We start from the raw sequence: 18,938 nt of genomic DNA on the forward strand, positions 1-18,938 counted from the left end.
TCTCATTTTGTGCCTTGTGTGGTATCAAAGAAAGAACCATCCCAACTGTGACTTAGCTGGTAGTTCTCAGTCCTACAGGCCATGAATGCTATACTATCCATGAGGCAACCGTTTACAGAACTTTTGTTGTGTGCTGATGCACACGGCAAGAAATGTGAGGGTCTTTGGATCCATATTGATGGCGATTTGATAAAAAGTACACTCTACTGCATTCTTAGATTTTTACAAGAAAGCATGGCTGCTGTGGTGGACCTGATAAAAAAGTCTGAAAACACCTTTGTCTGCTAAGTGTTCAGCATAACTCGTGTCGATCTGAAACATCTCCTTGACAGTAAGCTGGGTGACACTTTTAGTGACTTTGGCACTGCTACATGTTCCATGTTAGAGTGCTTGCCACTTGGTAAGCAAAGAATTGTTGAGGAGCAATTCAGTAACTTTATTTTACAATGTATGAGAAATAGCCCTTCACCAACCATGGCATTTGAAGTCAATGAAGCCTCACTGTGGTACTCTGCACAAGTTATAGATCCCTTCCGTAAAGGAAAATTTTCTCCTGAGTTTCAAAAGTGCTGCCTCATTTATGACCGCTTCAATAACTCTGGAGGCATATGCGCCCAGTTCAACGCATATGTTTTAGAACCTGTCACAGAGAATCACAATCTTCAGGTGCATCATTATTGGCATGGAAAGCTATGCCAGTGGCCACAGTTAGCAAATTGTGTGCTGGCTATTTTGGCGTTGCCTGTCTCAAGTGCCAATGTTGAGAGGGCCTTTTCACAGATGAAAGTGTACATGAGAAGGAAAGAGCGAGCCCGCATGCCCAAAGACTCATTGAAGAAGTATTGTATGAAGTACTACGATAAGTTTGATTTGTAAAAATACACTTCGACCTCATATACATTGTACGTAAACTGTCTATATACCATGCACAATCAGTGCAGAAAGCAAGCAATAATAAAAGCAAAAAGTTCCATAAACACCAGAAAAACACTGTTCCTGTTGTTTTTAATGGCACGAAAATGGGTAACTACTGATAACCACAGTTTTTTTAATCTATTGAAATCACTGGAAAACACTGAAAAAACCCCACCAGAATTTACCAAAAGTAGAAACTGAAAACAGGAAAGTCTATGTATAAGTGAGTGATTAGGTGTCTCAGTGAATGTATGGGTGAGTGAATAGGTTGTGAGAATGTCTGTATCAGTCTATCAGTTGGTGTCTAAGTGGCTGTATGGGTTTGTGAGTGGGTACTTGAGTGGCTGTATTGGTGATTGATTGGTTGTCTGAGTACCTGTATGGGTGTATGAGTGTCTGTGTGGGTGGGTGATGGGGTGTGTGACTGCATGCATGGATGAGTGAGTGAGTCAGTGGCTGTATTGGTTAGTGAGTATATCTATGAGATGCTGTATGGGTGACTGTGTGTGTGTATGGCTGTATCAGTGAGTGAATGGATGTGTCAGTGGTATATGGGTGAGGAACTGCATATGTGAAAGGCAGTCTAGGTGAGTATTGGAGTATATGAGTGGCTGTATGTGTGAGTGAGTGATTGTGAGAGTGGCTGTCAGGGTGAGTGTGTGCTTGTGTCAGTGACTATAGGTGAGTGAATATGTGTTAGGATCTGTATGAATAAGTGAGTTGGTGTGTTTTTATAACAGTATAGGTGAGTAAGTGGCTGTATCATTGACTATGGGCGACTGAGTAGGTGTATGAGTAGCTCTGTGGATGACTGACTGTGTGTGAGTGGCTGTTTGGGTGTAAGAGTGGATATATCAGTGGCTGTATTAGTGAGTGAGTTGGATTATGAGTGGCTGTATGGGTGACTGAGTGGATGTGTTTGTAGACCTATGAATCAGTAAGTGGGTGTGTAAGTGCTGGCAATGGTGTGTCAATGGTTTTGAGAATGGTAGTGTGGAAGTTGGAGTGGGTATACAAAAGGTTATATTGGGGTGTGGGTGGGTGCATCAGAGTTTCTGTGGATATTGTCATCAGTGATGTCACTATCCATGTCATGAGTGTTGTAATATGTAAGGTCATAAGCAGTGCATTGCGGGGGTGCAAGTTATAGTTAGCTCAGCTACCTATAACTGCTGAATTTCTATGGTTTTGTACAAGTGAAATGTCAGCCTAACAATAACATCCCTGTAACCTTTAATTTTTTTCAGTGAGTTTCTAAGGTATTTATCGATTTCCTAAATACAACGCCCCTGTAACCTTTGTTTTTTTCAGTGAATTTTTAAGCTTTTTTTATTTCTGTTTCCTAACAATAACGTCCCAGTAACCTTTGTTTTTTCAATGAATTTGTAAGGTTTTTTAAAATGCTAATTCCTAAATATAACGTCCCTGTAACCTTTGGTTTTCTCAGTGAATTTCAGCCACCATCATATTCAAAACATATGAATGCAAAATGGATTATACCCAACACACTAAACACATTACTATCTAACTGACTCCATAATGGCATGTATGTATCCCTTAATATCTCTTTTACACAGTGTATAACTCTTTCAGTGGAATCTGTGACTGCATGCATCACTGTGTCAGTAAATCTCTCATGTCATGTACTGTATAAGTATTTGAGTGGATCTGTGAGACAGTGCATCAGTCTATCAGTGGTTCTGTAAAAAAACGTGTGACTGTCTCAGTGCATCAATGAGTGGGTGCTTGAGGGTCTCAATGGGTCTGTGATTTGTTGCATGACTTTCTCAGTCAATCTGTGAGTAGGTGCATGCGTGCCTTTGCGCATTTGTAAGTATGTATATAACTGTCTGATTGGATCTGTGAGTGGATACATGAGTGTCTAAGTTCATGTCTCAGTGGATGAGTGAGTGGGTGCCTGAGCGCCCGAGCAGGTCTGTGACTAAGTGCATGAGTCTCTCAGTGGGTCTATGATTAGGAGTGTGAGTGTCTGAGTGGTTCTGTAAGTGGGTGCGTGGGTCTCTGAGTACAACTGTGAGTAGGTGCATGAGTCTCTGAGTGTATGATTAAATGTAAATTGATACTTGTATAGCGCACTACTCACCCACAAGGGTCTCAAGGCGCTTGTACGAATACCGCTGTGGAACCCATCCTGGCTTTCCCTATGAGGCGTCCACTCCTGGGCACCCCCAAGGTGGAGACCAGGCATCCTTAGCATTGTGGGGGCCATTGTGGAGATTAAGCAAGCTATTGCCCAGAGTTGCAGAGTGGGACTCCATGATTGGAATAGGCACCGAGGCGAGAATTATCAGGTCCGTGGAATTTTGAGCCCAAGACCCGCCGAGGCGGGGAATTGAACCCTGGTCCCGGGCTAGACCTCTGCATCAGGGTCTGCCGCTCTAATCATTGAGCCACACTTCTCCACACTGATTGATTGGGTGCATAAGTCTCTGAGTGGGTCTGTGAGTGGGTGTGTGAGTGACTGTATGGGTGTGTGAGTATCTGAATGGGTCTGTGGGTGGGTGTATGAGTTTCTCAATGGGTCTGTGAGTGAGAGCATAAGTATCTGAGTGGGTGAGTGAATCGGTACATGCATGAGTGTGTGAATGGGCCTATGACTAGGAGGGTGAATGCCTGGGTGGGTCTGTGAGTGGATGCACACATCTTTGAGTGGGTGAGTGCGTTCGGGTATATCTGTGTGCATACGTCTCTGAGAGGGTCTGTGACTGAGTGTGTGAGTGACTGAATGTGTGTATGAGTGGGTATATGAGTAGCTGAGTAGATCTGTGAGTGGGTGCATGAGTGTCTCACTGAGTCTCTCGGTGGGTGTGTGAGTGTCTCTGTGGCTCTGTGAGTACATACATGAGTGTGCGAATGGGTCTGTAAGTGGGTACATAAATCTCTGTCTGGGTCTTTATATGAGTACGTGACTCTCTGAGTGAGTCTGTTAGTGGGTGCATGAGTATCTGAATGGATCTTTGCCTCGGTGCATTAGTGCCAAGGCTGGTCTGTGAGTGGGTGTAAGAGTCTCTAAGTGGGTATGAGACTGTGCGCCCAAGTCTATAAGTGGGTCTGTACATGGGTGCATCAATCTCCGAGTGAGTCTGCAAGTGAGTGCATGAGTATCTGAATGGGTATGTTAGTGGGTGCATGAGTATCTGAGTCGGTATGTGACTGAATGTATGTGTGTGAGTGGGTATGTGAATGGGTGTATAAGTGTCTGAGTGAGTTTGTGAATGCGAACATGTGTCTGTGACAGTCGCCCTTGAGTGTGTACAAATATATAAATATTTCTTTTGTTTTATATTTCCACCAATATTCGTGGTGTTGTTGCAATACTCATAACATCCCCGCAATGGTACATGGGTGTCAGCGCTGGCCATTGTGGTGCCGTCACGAATATCACACACAATTAAAATAAAACAATTTTAGACACATAACTTGTGTCACTTACACTTCAATTTCTCTAACATGGGGTCAGAGTATCTCCACCTTATCTTAGCTTTGATACAAATTATCAGCACCGGGAACTGCTCCTCATCAATAAAATTACAGGTGCAACTTTCTGTTCAGGTTGCGTCCAGCCAATCAGAGCATTCCTGTTGGCATGTGCATTCCCGATCACCACGAAACCATCACAAAATATACATGGCCAGAGATATCCCTACATTTTTCTAATTTAATTTCACAAAAACTACTGAACGGATTTGCACCAAATAACAATAAAACACAATCTGAGTAACAACATCTACCTTTCTGCCAAATTTAGTGTAATTGTGTACAGCAGTTCGGGCTGTAGGCTCAAAAATGCGTTCTTATGAGAATTAACATTACAAAGACACTTATTTCACACCCCTATTTCTTAGTCCCTACTGCATGAATCACCCAAAAACCTTCTATTCCATCGCTGTACACTGCAGACAGCAGGGCTCACAATTCAGATCGAGTCGCGATTGCAGAGGACTCAGTCCAGGAGGCAGCAGACATTGCTCCCAGTGTGGCCCACCCGGATGATGCATCATCGCTGGCTGCGCACAGGCTGAGTTTTTCAGGTGCCACCAACTCTGTGCAGCTCAAGTCAATGACATGTGGATGTGGGCTCTTGCTGACTGCTGCCTCTGACCTACACTGCGGTAATCAGGGCTCACAATTCAGATCGAGTTACGATTGCAGATGACGCAGTCTAGTAGGCAAAAGACATTGCTCCCAGTGGAGAAACCGGAATGCTTACAAGTATGATCAATCCTGCACAAAATGACCGTAACAGAAGCTTGTGTGGTCGTAACCTTCGCAGGAAAGAAAAGGAACATTACAACCACACAAACTTCTGTTATGGTCTCATTATGCAGGATTTATCATACCTGTAAGCATCACGGTTCATTTCGGCTTGATACACCTGCATGGACACTTCACCCACACTGCGCAGGAACAGTTGGAGACCAAGCAAGGGAACCATGCCATAGCAGTCTTCCTGCACGTGTTGGGGCAACTGACTGCACACATGTACTACTTGTGCTCCCTGCCGACACTGCACACAATCACCGCAACAGAAACCACACACATTCCAACAATGTGCAGGCAAAACTGGACCACTGGGGCCTGTACACTAATGTCACAAACTTCTCAGGCTGTATGCATGATTCCTACATCTTTCGCAAGCATCCCAGCCCTGGTACCCAGACCAGTCTGCCGCCCAGCGATGACTGCCTGACTCTGCGCACCCAGACCTCAATGCTCACCTCCCGCCACCGTCTTGTCTCCAAGAGACGCCCACCACATGCCGGAGCAACCTCCTCAACCGTCGCTGGATTCCGCGGCACAGGCCCCAGCGCATCCTGATGCACCGCGCCGAGGAGTCATGTCTGTACAGCCAGCTGCCTTTGGCGTAGAGGCGGTCCAGCTGAGCTAACAATTCAAATCGGGTCTTGATTAGCAGGATGGTGTATCGAGGCCTATGCATTATCGCAGGCTGCACACCCGCTCAGCTCTCGTGGCACTAACTCAGTGCAGCTCAAGTCATCGCCATGTGGCGGGAGGCCCGTGTAGGCCAAAGTGCCTCGGCTGCCACCAACATAATAAGCACACAGATACTCCCAGATAAAGAGTGGAAATAGCGTTGAGTATGTGCTCCCAACCCTTTTTATTGGCATGGTCACATGTCATGTGACACCTGTGCTGCATGGGTGTGGTGTAGTTGTCAACCAGGCGTGAGGGAGTGGTTGTGGCATGCTGACAACTAGACCTGTGATCAGCAGATCACTACAGGGAAGACCTGGGACATGTAGCATTGTAGTTCCCTCCCTGTAAGCGAAAGTGGAGTGGGCTGGCTGAATAGTGCATCCTTAACGACTTTACCAATATGGTGGTTTGAATCCACACACTCACTTAGATTGGTACACAGTGGGTGCGCAACTTCACTTCCCCCCCCCCCCCCAAAAGAAATATTAATATTTAAGAAAACTGAAGACATTATATTATTTTAATAACAAACAAAAACAGTTACAAAAACTATTTTTAGGCTATTAAACTTACAAACTTTCACAAAAGAAAATTCAAAATTACTGAAAAAACCATTGGTTTAATGAACATAATAATTCTAATAATTCGACATTAGGATTTAAAAAACCTTTGAAATTCACTGAAAAAAATGATAGGTTTCAGGCACGTTATAGTTCAAAATTAGCATTTAGAAAACCTTAGAAATTCACTGAAAAAAACATAGGTTTCAGAGGCATTATAGTTAGTTGGACATTTCTCACTTACAAAACCATAGATTTTCCCCATTATAGTTAGTTTAGCTAACTATAACTCGCTCCCCCGCAATGCACTGCTGATGACATCACATGTTAGATCATTCATGACATGGTCAGTGACATCACTGATGACATCTCAAATGACATCACTGATGACATTATCCACGTGAACATCTGATCCTCCTTCTCACACTCTAATATAATCTTTGATACACCCACTGTAAAATACAGGCTACCATTTTCGAAACCATCGATTACTCACACACCTAGTCAGTTATGCAAAGAATCAATCACACTTCCATTTACTGACCTATACTGTTATACACACACCACATCACTTATTCAAACAGAAACAAATGCAAACTTACTCTCTTCTACAATCGCTGATACAAGTACACACTCATCCATACAGCCACTTTCGCAATCACTGACTCTCACATATAGTCATTTATATACTTCGACTTTCACATACACTGCCTCTTATATATGTAGTTACTTGGACATGTACCATTGAGACATCCATTCACTCACCAACACACCCATACACACACTCACCCACCCACCCACCCATACAGCTGTTTCCACATGCACTTTTGAACCCATACACACAGTGAATCAACCACTCAAACACAGACTCACACACACCCCACCCACCCACACACCCAGGCACCCATACAAATACTCAGGCAACCAATAGATAACCCTTATAGACACTCATGTAGCTACTGACCAACCCATGCAGCAGCTTATACAACAACAGACAATCTGATACAGACATTCACACAGTTTAGTCACTAACCCATGCATTCAGTAAGACACATGTAATCACTCACTTAAACAGCCAGTCACGCACCTACGAAATCTTCTATTCAGACACATATACACCCACTCATTCTTCAATACACCTTGGCAAATATATAATACATATTTAAATTTTAAAGAAAAACACAGTCACTGGATGATGTCATCAGGGATGTCATTTGAGATCAATACAAAATAGGGAACCTCAAGTGGACTATATTTAACTGCTGTTCCGCACCTCCGCTGAGGCGCTAGACGTGTGGGTAGGTCTCCGGACCCGGCCTGCTCTTGATAGAGGCACTATTCCTCACTAAGCAGACCCACGGGAACAGACTGCGGGGGCCACTAGGGATTTTCCTGGGGTCACCCTGATAGAGCAGGACCTTCTGGCCTGTCTCCCCACTGACCCAGAGAGGTTGTATTGTTTGTCCTTATTTATTTATCTTTTCCATTCACCGTGCAGTACCGAGCACTTTTAGGTCCTGAAGAATTGCCAGTCAGGCAAGAAACATGTCGACAACTGTAGAGGGTTGAGGTAGCCCACTGTGCCCCTTACAGTCCCTATCTCCCCTCCCACCCTTTTAACCTATGGAGTCAGCCATGCGGATAAAGGTTTTTGTGGACTGACGTACCTAATTTTAAACCACCCCACCGTCACTACTACACCTTCACCAGACCCCTCACATGCACTCAACCATTGGCTGGAACAAAAGATCTCCAAAAAAGAGCGCCTCTTCGGCGCCCGTCGGACATTGCAGCGCCAGTCTGACGAGGAGCAGGAGACCGATGATGAAGCATGACATCTAACTAACTGGATGTGTGAGGTCTTCTAGTTCCAATAAGGGAACACCTGTCCCCTGTCTTTGCTCTCCTCCCTTAGACACACCTATTGTTGTTACCATTCCCCGGGGAACTTTGTACTTTAGTGATATATGTCATTTGAGATGTCATCAGTGATGTCACCAGTGATGTCACTGACCATGTCATGAATTATGTAATATGTGACGTCATCAGCAATGCATTGTGGGGCGCGAGATATAGTTAGCTATAATGGGGGAATTTCTATGGTTTTGTACAAGAGAAATTTCCAACTAACTATAACGCCCTTGAAACCTATGTTTTTTTTCAGTGAATTTCTAAGGTTTTTAAAATGCTAATTTCTAACTATAATGTGCCTGAAACCTATGTTTTTTTCAGTGAATATATATATATATATATATGTATATATATATATATATATATATATATATATATTACCTACTGGCGGTCGCCAGTAGGTATATATAGTTAGGATTTTTTCCCTATGGGATTTCTGAAAATTCTATGCCTAATAACTTTGGCGTTTGTGGACGGAATTGGCTGGAATTTTCAGGAAAATGGCACATTTTGTTTCTGAGCAGCTCCTGGAAATTTGGGGGGGGTTCGTCAAGGGGGGGCTGAGAAAAAAGGGGGGTCCCAAAACGCATTTTTCCCATGTTAATTTCCATAGGGCGGTTGGACTCACTTTTAGCCCGAACGGCTGAATGGATTTCCACGAAACTTGGCAAAATTGTAGGGACTGTTAGCCCGATGTGCCTTTGCTAGGTCTCAATATATGTGCTTCAGTGGATTTTGAGAAATTAACGTTTAAATCAAGATATATATCTGTAACAGCGCTCCGGGCAGCGATCCCGTTCGCGTACTTTTCGCGTTTCGGAACTTTGCGCGCAGAAAGCTGATTGGCTCTCCGGTGTCTGTCAACATTCTAAACAGTCCGGAGCGGCCGCCATCTTATCTCTCGGTAGGATCGAGAGAGAAGAAGAGGTGAAAAACGAAGGGGGAATTTAATGAAAGGGGGCAAGGTATACCCCTCTTGACCTCCTAGGAATGTTGTTGGGGTTATTAAAGGGTCCCGTGGGGAAAATAAAAAAAAAAATGATTTTTCACGGTAGAAGCGCTTCACGGGCCGCGAACTGGGCCGCAAACTGGTAGCGAAACGGGAATTCGCCATTTTGTGCTTCGTTTTAATTAAATTACTAGGTATAAGGGGGTGCGGGAGACGTAGCCTAATCCCCTATGTTTCCTGAGGGTGGCTGAGGAGGCTCATATATGTTGATACATCTCTTCCAGCGGCTGTGCGTGAGCTTTTTTTTTTTTTGCTGCGTGACAGTCCGGAGCGGCCGCCATCTTATCTCTCGGTAGGATCGAGAGAGAAGAAGAGGTGAAAAACGAAGGGGGAATTTAATGAAAGGGGGCAAGGTATACCCCTCTTGACCTCCTAGGAATGTTGTTGGGGTTATTAAAGGGTCCCGTGGGGAAAAAAAAAAAAAAATGATTTTTCACGGTAGAAGCGCTTCACGGGCCGCGAACTGGGCCGCAAACTGGTAGCGAAACGGGAATTCGCCATTTTGTGCTTCGTTTTAATTAAATTACTAGGTATAAGGGGGTGCGGGAGACGTATCCTAATCCCCTATGTTTCCTGAGGGTGGCTGAGGAGGCTCATATATGTTGATACATCTCTTCCAGCGGCTGTGCGTGAGCTTTTTTTTTTTTTGCTGCGTGACGTCTGTTAACGTTCGATTCGATGGAAATCAGGAAGTGTTGACCGCCAATTTGTCACTGCGATAAAATATTTTGTTATAAATGAATCCTTATTGATAAACATTGTCTGCGCCATCTTGCCTTTTTTCCAATGGCACAATTTTGTCGTGCACGGCAGCCATTTTAGATGCCAGGCTGGTCCCAGGCTATCACCTACCCCTGCGGATGTAGTTTATGGCCCCAGCTGTAGAGAATCCAGACATGCCAACCCTCCCGATTCAGGCGTGAGACTACTGATTTCAGTGCTAGTCTCCCGCCTCCCGATTTCTGCAAGCAAAAACCCGGGGGCATATTACCAACAACTAGCGATAATTTTTGTCTCTAACTTGTTTAGAGACAAAAAATTTCGCCGCACATCGGCGATTTTTATCGCAGATAAACCTTGCTATTATCGCAGAAAAGTCAGCGATATTCATGTATTATCGAGCAAATGCTCTTAGCCATGTTATCCACCTCCCATTGGATAACATGGCTAAGAACTGCTCAGGTCAGGTGTTAGCTTTTGGAGATATTCGCGCTTAGCGCGAATATCTCCAAAAGTTGGTAATAGGAGATAGCGATGTTAGGGACTGTTTCCAGTCGCTAACATCTTGGCACGCCCACTTTGCATGTCATTAGTGATAAGTATCACTGACATGCAAAGCGGGACCCAAGATGGTCGCTATCTCCTTTTAGCTGTCACTAACTGCTGTTAGCGACAGCTTGGTAATAGGGAGATAATTTTATCTCCGCTTTCTTGGCTTTTAAAGCCAAAAAAGCGGAGATAAACCCCCTTGATAATATGCCCCATGATTCCTCGGGGGTTTCAGCTGACAGGGCTTGGTATTGTGTTACGTGGTAATTCTTCCAGGAAACGTCAGAGGGTTGATGCAGGGGTTCTAGAAGGGGTGATAAACCATTTAAGCCTCATAAACAAGCGCATGGTCTTTTAAAGATCTGTGAAGTACTCGGGGCGGCGGTGTGTGTGTGTCCTCTTTCAGGAGCGGGCGGGGGGGGGGGGGGCACTGCCAGCAACTTCCAGGCCAGGCAGTCCCTTTCTCTGCCTGCTATTGCGCTCCATGCTTCGGAAAGGTAAGAAAAAGAACGTGCATTTGAGTTTGAAATGTCCGATCCTGTAGCAGTACACTTGCAAAGCCCATACATGACAATAACCCGATTCAAGGCCCCATTCACCCGTTTTTAAAAAAATATATAACACTCCAACAAAGTAAGATTATAAAACTTTATTAACTTTTAAATATAATGAACGGAACAAAAACTGTAAAAACATTTAAACATTTTTCACCAAAAAAAGCAACAATTGTCAGAAGCTGTCTTTTGTGCGAATAGTCCCAAGGCAGCACAACGTGCTGAGTTCTGGACGGCACCCAGGTGATGTCACCTGGGTGCCGCACTGGTTTTGGTATCCTACAATGCTGCTCCGAAAATTGGCGTGGGGCGTCCCGGGTGGTGCGGGGGGAGGCCTCGTCAGTAGCGGTCTGTTGTGCGAATAGTCCCAAGGCAGCAGAACGCGCTGAGATGTTGATGGCACCCAGGTGATGTCCAGTAAACTGCCGCACTGGTTTTGGTATCCTACAATGCTGCTCCGAAAATTGGCGTGGGGCGGCCCGGGGGGGGGGGGGCGTGGGGGAGGCGGCGTGAACGGGCCTCCCCAGGTGGCGGCCATCCAGCTGAGTTGCGCCCGCTCTTGCGGCTACAGCGTCTCGCTCACCATGTTGTTGAGTTGCTCCCACTCTTGCAGTGCAGCGATAGGCGGCTGCCACATGACTCTTAAAATGGCGGACGGCTCTTCGGTTTTGGGCCTGGTCCACTAAAATGGCCCTGGGACACCTTGGAACTCGGACGCTTGCCTGCTAGGGCTTGGGCTCCATTCTCGAAAAGCGTCCCCTCAGCCGTGAAGATTCTACAAAAGTCTTGGGGGCCCCGACTCCCGCAGGCTTCCGGTGGGGAGCGGCTGCCATGATTGCTCGCGGAATGACCACGACGGAGCTACGAGATGGTGGTGCTCTCATGCTGACGCCAGCTTTAGTCTGAAACATCCAGAAACAAGGTGGGGCTTTCATCGTTTGGGAAAAAAAAAATGTTCTAAACCAATGAAAAGTGTTATTTTTAGGTCATATGACCAAGCCTTCCATCTTTAGGAAACCAAAAGTAAAATGAACCAATGAAAAGTTTTATAAACAAGTCACATGACCTGTTATGCGGCATAGGGCTACAAAAAGCGTAGAAAATCCGTTGGCACGTGAGGCGGCGTCAGTAGCGGACCGATGTGCGAATAGGCCGAAGGCAGCACAACGCGCTGAGATCCGGATGGCAACGAGGTGGTGTCCAGCAAATTGCCGCACTGGTGTGGCCATCCTACAATGCTGCGCCGAAAGTCGGCGTGGGGTGCCCCGTTGGCCTGTGAGGTCGCGTCAGTCAGTGGGGGCTGTGCGTCTCCCCCAAGATGGAGGCTCCTCGGCTGCAGTGCGGCGCCCCTTAGCGTTTCACTCGCCGTCCAACTGAGTTGCGTCCGCACTTGCGGCTACAGTAGGCCGAAGGCAGCACAACGCACCGAGATCCGGATGGCACCGAGGTGGTGTCCAGCAAATTGCCGCACTGGTGTGGCCATCCTACAATGCTGCGCCGAAAGACGGCGTGTCCAGCTGAGTTGCGGTCACTCTTGCGGTACAGTGACTCGAACGCGCCGAGATCCGGATGGCACCGAGGTGGTGTCCAGCAAGTTGCCGCACTGGTGTGGCCATCCTACAATGCTGCGCCGAAAGTCGGCGTGGGGTGCCCCGTTGGCTTATGAGGTGATGTCAGTAGTGGACCGATGTGTGAATAGGTCGGAAGCAGCACAAGGCGCCAAGATCCGAATGGCAAGTCCTGGATGTTGAGTGCCATAGTTGAGAGTTCTGAGCAGTGCTTGTAAGACTGTCTGAAGCTTATTTGCACCTGCTGCAGCTTCACTATTGCCCTGGTGTGGCCAAAGGTCGCACATGACATAGGCGGCCGGCTCCCGAGGTCCGGCGGAACTTTTTTCCTTTTCTTTTCTGCTTTTTGTCCTACAATCCGTTTCATCTGAAAACACAACCAGGTCCCTGAATGTGTGCAGGGGGACGCTATTGAGTGAATGAAAATGGCGGCTTGACACAAAGCTGACTCAAGCGTTGCTGTTGATGCTATACAGACAAAAATTGGTTTTCAGTTTGTACATTCTTCAGGATTTTTTTTTCCATCCAAGGCTGATTGAGAGTTTGTAGAAAAATGGCTTCAGATTTTCCACATATTACTCTTCAACATTCTTCCTAAATGTAACAATGTGAGACTCACTAGGAGAACGGCTGTTTATCTTTCCTTTCAAAATGCTGCCAACAATATTTTCTGAATGGAAGACACCATCTTGTAGCATAAAGGGCCGAAAGGGGTTCTGGTCTGGCCGATTGTTGGTGGAGACATTTTGACTATATCTTGGACCTGCCCGGCCTCGCCCAAAATGGCGCCGGTATAAATGGGACTCGTAACTCCTTGCCCGCAAATGTATATCTAGAAAATTTTATTGTAAGTGGCCCTGTCTTATTTTAATTACAAAATGTACGTCCACCGATTCCGCAACTGTTAGACACCTTAGTTCTTGCAACCTAATGGCCCGCTCGTTACGTTCCTCTACAGTGTAAATGTCTCCTCATCATATACGATTCCAGTTTGCTCCGTGGCCGGCCCACGTGGTTATAGGCCCGTATTTGTATACTGACATTTTCACAATAAAGGTTTTTAAAACAAAACACGGTAGTAGTATTTACATTGGTAAAGTTTTTACTTTTAGTCACTGTTTTCGAATCAGTAAAAGGCAAGTGAAATAAAGCAGTCCAATTACATGACGGATAAAAGGTATAATATGTAGGAACGCAGTAAAGATAAATGGTCAAGGGCAGTTGTGTTTGCCACTCCTGCAACATAAAGTGATCGATAAGAATCTGATAATCAGGCGTATCGGCGACTAAGACAGCAGGCCGAGTCTCTTTTACTCAACGGCTCCGTCATGGAACGAAGAAACGCCCTTTTTCTCGAAAAAGGAATATATTTTACTTGCAGGACAGTTGTAAATTTTCTGGGAAAGTACATTAGCCTGGAATATTATAACATATGTTTAAAAAAAAATAATGTTCGAAAACAATAAAAAGGGTAATTTTTAGGTCATATGACCAAGCTTTTCATCATTAAAATAACAAAAGTAAAATGAACCAATGAAAAGTTTTATTAACAAGTCACATGACCTGTTATGCTTATGTTACGCGCTGCGCGCCGCGCCTCGGATCACTTCCGGGTGCGCTAACGCGGCGTGTCATATAACGCATTACGCGACAACGTAGGTCAAGAATATAGTCAAAATGTCTCCACCAACCAGCGTTCGGAACACAACCCCTTTCAGCAGTCCAAAAAGTCCTGTTAAATGACAACAGAGGGGACAGGCAACAAGAACCATCAGTCAAAGAGGGGAGGGCAAGTTCTTCTCTTCCGGGTCATGTTGGGGCGCTACCGGAACTGATCGAATTGGTAGTCTACAGTGTTTCTGGATGTTTCAGACTAAAGCTGGCGTCAGCATGAGAGCACTACCATCTCGTAGCTCCGTCGTGGCCATTCCACGAGCAGACATGGCAGCCGCTCCCCACCAGAAGCCTGCGGGAGTCGGGGGCCCCCAAGACTTTTGTAGAATCTTCATGGCTGAGGGGACGCTTTCGAGAATGGGACCCAAACCCTATCAGGGAAGCGTCCGAGTTCAAAGGTGTCCCAGGGCCATTTTAGTGGACCAGGCCCAAAACCGAAGAGCCGGCCGCCATTTTGAGAGTCTTGTGGCAGCCCCCTATCGCTGCACCGCAAGAGCGGGAGCAACTCAACTACATGGTGAGCGAGACGCTGTAGTCGCAAGAGCGGGCGGTAAACAGCTGAATGGCGGAAGAGGCACAGTGTAGCAAAAGCGGGCGGAATGGCAACTGAAACGGTAAAGGGGCGCCCCACTACAGCGTGTCTTCAGGTCAAACGGATTGTGGGACAAGGTCCAGAATTGAAGAGTCATCAAAAGGCAAAAAGTTCCGCCGGACCCCGGGAGCCGGCCGCCTATGTCGGGGGCGATCTCAGGCTACACCAGTGCTATAAGACTTGGGGAGGGTGTCGGAGCCAAGCGTCTTCTCCGAGTCCATGGCCATCACACCGCCCCTCAGGGGCCTCCGTCAAGCTGTTTAGGAAGGTAACATATCACATTGTTTTCAAATGCAGTCAGGTCCACAAACGACACTCACTTACTTTGAGAATAGTGAAGCTGCAGTAGGTGGAAATAAGCTTCAGACAGTGTTACAAGCACTGCTCAGAACTCTGAACTATGGCACCCAACATCCAGAACTTATGCCATTTGAGAATGGCAGTGACATTGAAGCAACTCAGGGACCAAAACCATTAACGTACTTTCACGTATGAAAATCTTTCTTGGGGAGGGGGCAGGAGCGAAGCGCCCCCTCCCAGTCCGCGCCACCACACCGTATGTTGAAAATCTGAAGCCATCGTTCTACAAAGTCAACCAACCTTGGATGGAAAAATCTAGAAAAATGTACAAACTGAAAACCAGTTTTGGTCTGCATAGCATCAGTAGCAACGCTTGCTATCAGAGTGCATGAGTTTCATGCTCGATCGATTGAGCTAGCCGGATCGGGCAATAAAAAGTATAAAATAGTTATGTAAATAGTTATTTAATAAAATGTTTTACCCTGTTTCTTTGCTGGTGTGTTGTCTATATTTTTAATATTTGCATAGGGTTTGTCGTTATTTTGGGCGGGGTGGGTGACGGAGTCGAGCTGTCTTGCAGCCCTCATGGTGTGGAGCTCAGTTCATCTCACTATTTTCGTATTTCTCATGAAGGGTTGTTCCTAATATTTCTATTTTAGCGAGGTCAAAAAGAGATCCAATTAGTGGCCTACTGATTTTGCTCCATTACTTTTATTTTTTTACACGATTTTTCACTATCTGCAAAGACTAAACAGAGTATTGCGACTTTGTGCTTGTTTGTAAATAGAGAATGATCCAAAGAGAACCAATTCTAAAACAGTAAATGCTTGGATAACAATCAATCAAATGGAGAGACAAGCAGGCACGACGGATTACAACGGGGGTAAAGGTCTGCGTTAACTACCGTTCACTATCTGCAAAGAGAGAGTACTACTAAGAGAAAAGAGGGGAGGGGGGGGGTGCAGCGTTCAAAGCACATCAGCGTGCATAAATACGAAAATGTTTTTATCTATCACGTACTTGACATTTTAAAGCTTTTCATATTTGCTATTAAAAAACCATTGAAATTCACTGAAAAAACCATAGGTTATAGTGGATATATAGTTAGGAATTTGCATTTACAAAACCTTGAAAATTCAATGAAAAAATCATTGGTTTTAGGCCATATATAGTTAGGGATTTGCATTTACAAAACCTTATTTTACTCGCATAAAACCATTGAAATTCCATATATAGTTAGATGCGCTAACTATATATCGCGCACCCGCAATCCACTGCTGATGATGTCACATATTACATCATTCATGACATGGTCAGTGACATCACTGATGACATCACTGATGACATCTCAAATGACATCACTGATGACATATCAAATTACATCACTGATGACATCACTGATGATATCTCATTTGACATTACTGATCACATCACTGATGATATCATTCATGTGATAATACATCTTCAGACTCTAATATAACCTTAGATACACTCAGTGTAAACAGGCACTCACAGACTGTCACACATCCATGGAGTTACCCACACACCTAGTCAGTCATGCAAAGAATCAATCACACCTCCATTTCCTCAACTATACAGTTATACACACCTTACTTATTCAAACATATACTAACACATATTTACTCTCTTATACAATCCTTGATACAAGTTCACAATGATTCATACAGCCACTCTCACATTCACTGGCTCTTATGTTCAGTTATTTATATATGTCAACTCTCACATGGAGTGTGTTTTACATATGTACTTACTTTGACATGTAGAACTGAGATATCCATTCACTCACCAATATACTCATGCACACAGTCAACTGTCCATACAGCTGTTTCTACATGCACTTTTGAACCCATACACCTAGGGAATCAACTGCTCACACATCTATGCACAGAGTTATACACCTCCCAGCCACCCACACACATACTCAGTCTCCCATACAAATACTTGGGCAACCATTCAATAACCCATATAGTTACTGATATAGCTACTGATTTAAACATGCAGCAGTTTACAGAAGAACATAAATAATGATTGCCAAATTAAGACACTTTAATCACTAACCCATGCACTCAGTGAGACACATTTTATCATTCTCTCATACAGTCAGTCATGCACCTACTAAATCCTTCATCCAGACACTTATACATCCACTCATTCTTCAATATGTAAGACATATTTTAACTTTACAGAAACATACAGTCACTGGGTGTTGTCATCAGTGATGTCATCAGTGATGTCATTTGAGATGTCATCAGTGATGTCATCAGTGATGTCACTGACCATGTCATGAATGATGTAATATGTGACATCATCAGCAGTGGATTGCGGGTGCGCGATATATAGTTAGCGCATCTAACTATATATGGAATTTCAATGGTTTTATGCGAGTAAAATAAGGTTTTGTAAATGCAAATCCCTAACTATATATGGCCTAAAACCAATGGTTTTTTCATTGAATTTTCAAGGTTTTGTAAATGAAAATTCCTAACTATATATCCACTATAACCTATGGTTTTTTCAGTGAATATATATATATATATATTACGTACTGACAGTCGCCAGTAGGTAGTTATAGTTAGGATTATTTTCATTAGGGAAATCGCTACATTCTATTGGGAATAACTTTGGCGCCGGTTGAGGAATCTGCCTGAAAATTTCCTCAAATTTGCCCCGCGGCGCTCCAGTCCTTGCCTTAAAGTTTGGGGGGGATTCGTCAAGCGGGGGTCGAGAAACAAGGGGATCCCAAAACGTGTTTTCCCCATGTTAATTTCCATAGGGCGGTCGACCTCACTTTTAGCCCGAAAGGCTGAATGGATTTCCATGAAACTTGGCAAAATTGTAGGGACTGGTAGCCCGATGTGCCTTTGCGATGTCTCAAGATATGTGGATTTTGAGTAATTTAGGTTAAAAAATATATATATATCTATAAGCGCGCCCCGGTACGCGCACCGGGGCGCGAACCAACGCGCTACGCGAGTTCGCGCGTGGAAAGCTGATTGGCTCTCGGGTGTCTGTAAACATTCGAAACAGTCCGGAGCAGCCGCCATCTTGTATCTCGGTACGATCGAGACCCAAGAGGTGGCAAAAACAAAGAGGGAAATGACCAAAAGGGATCAGGATAGACCCCCTGACAACCTAGGTTTGATGTGGGGGACATAAAAGGGCCCAGCGGGGCAAAAAAAAAAAAATAGAAAATTCGATTTGCGCGGGGGGAGCGCCCGGTACGCGCACCGGGGAGCAGACCGGGGAGCGTACCATGGGGAAAAAAGAATGACAGAGATTTAAAAAAATGTAGCCTTTTTTTTATAAATTGGAGGTAGTTCTAAAAAGAACTGGGGGCATATTACCAAGCAATAGCGATAATTATCACTATTGCTTGGTTAGAGACAAAATTTACCGCTGGGCTGCGGCGATTTTTATCGCAGATAAACCTTGGTATTACCAAGGTTTATCGCAAATGCGATAAAAATTGGCCGCAATGCATGAATATCGCTGAAATGTCAGCGATATTCATGCATTACCGAGCTAATGCTCTTAGCCATGTTATCCACCTCCCATTGGATAACATGGCTAAGAACTGCTCAGGCCAGGTGTTAGCTTTTGGAGATA

The sequence above is a fragment of the Lissotriton vulgaris genome, unplaced genomic scaffold, assembly GCF_964263255.1.
Source record: "Lissotriton vulgaris unplaced genomic scaffold, aLisVul1.2 SCAFFOLD_2356, whole genome shotgun sequence".
NCBI classification, from domain to species: domain Eukaryota; kingdom Metazoa; phylum Chordata; class Amphibia; order Caudata; family Salamandridae; genus Lissotriton; species Lissotriton vulgaris.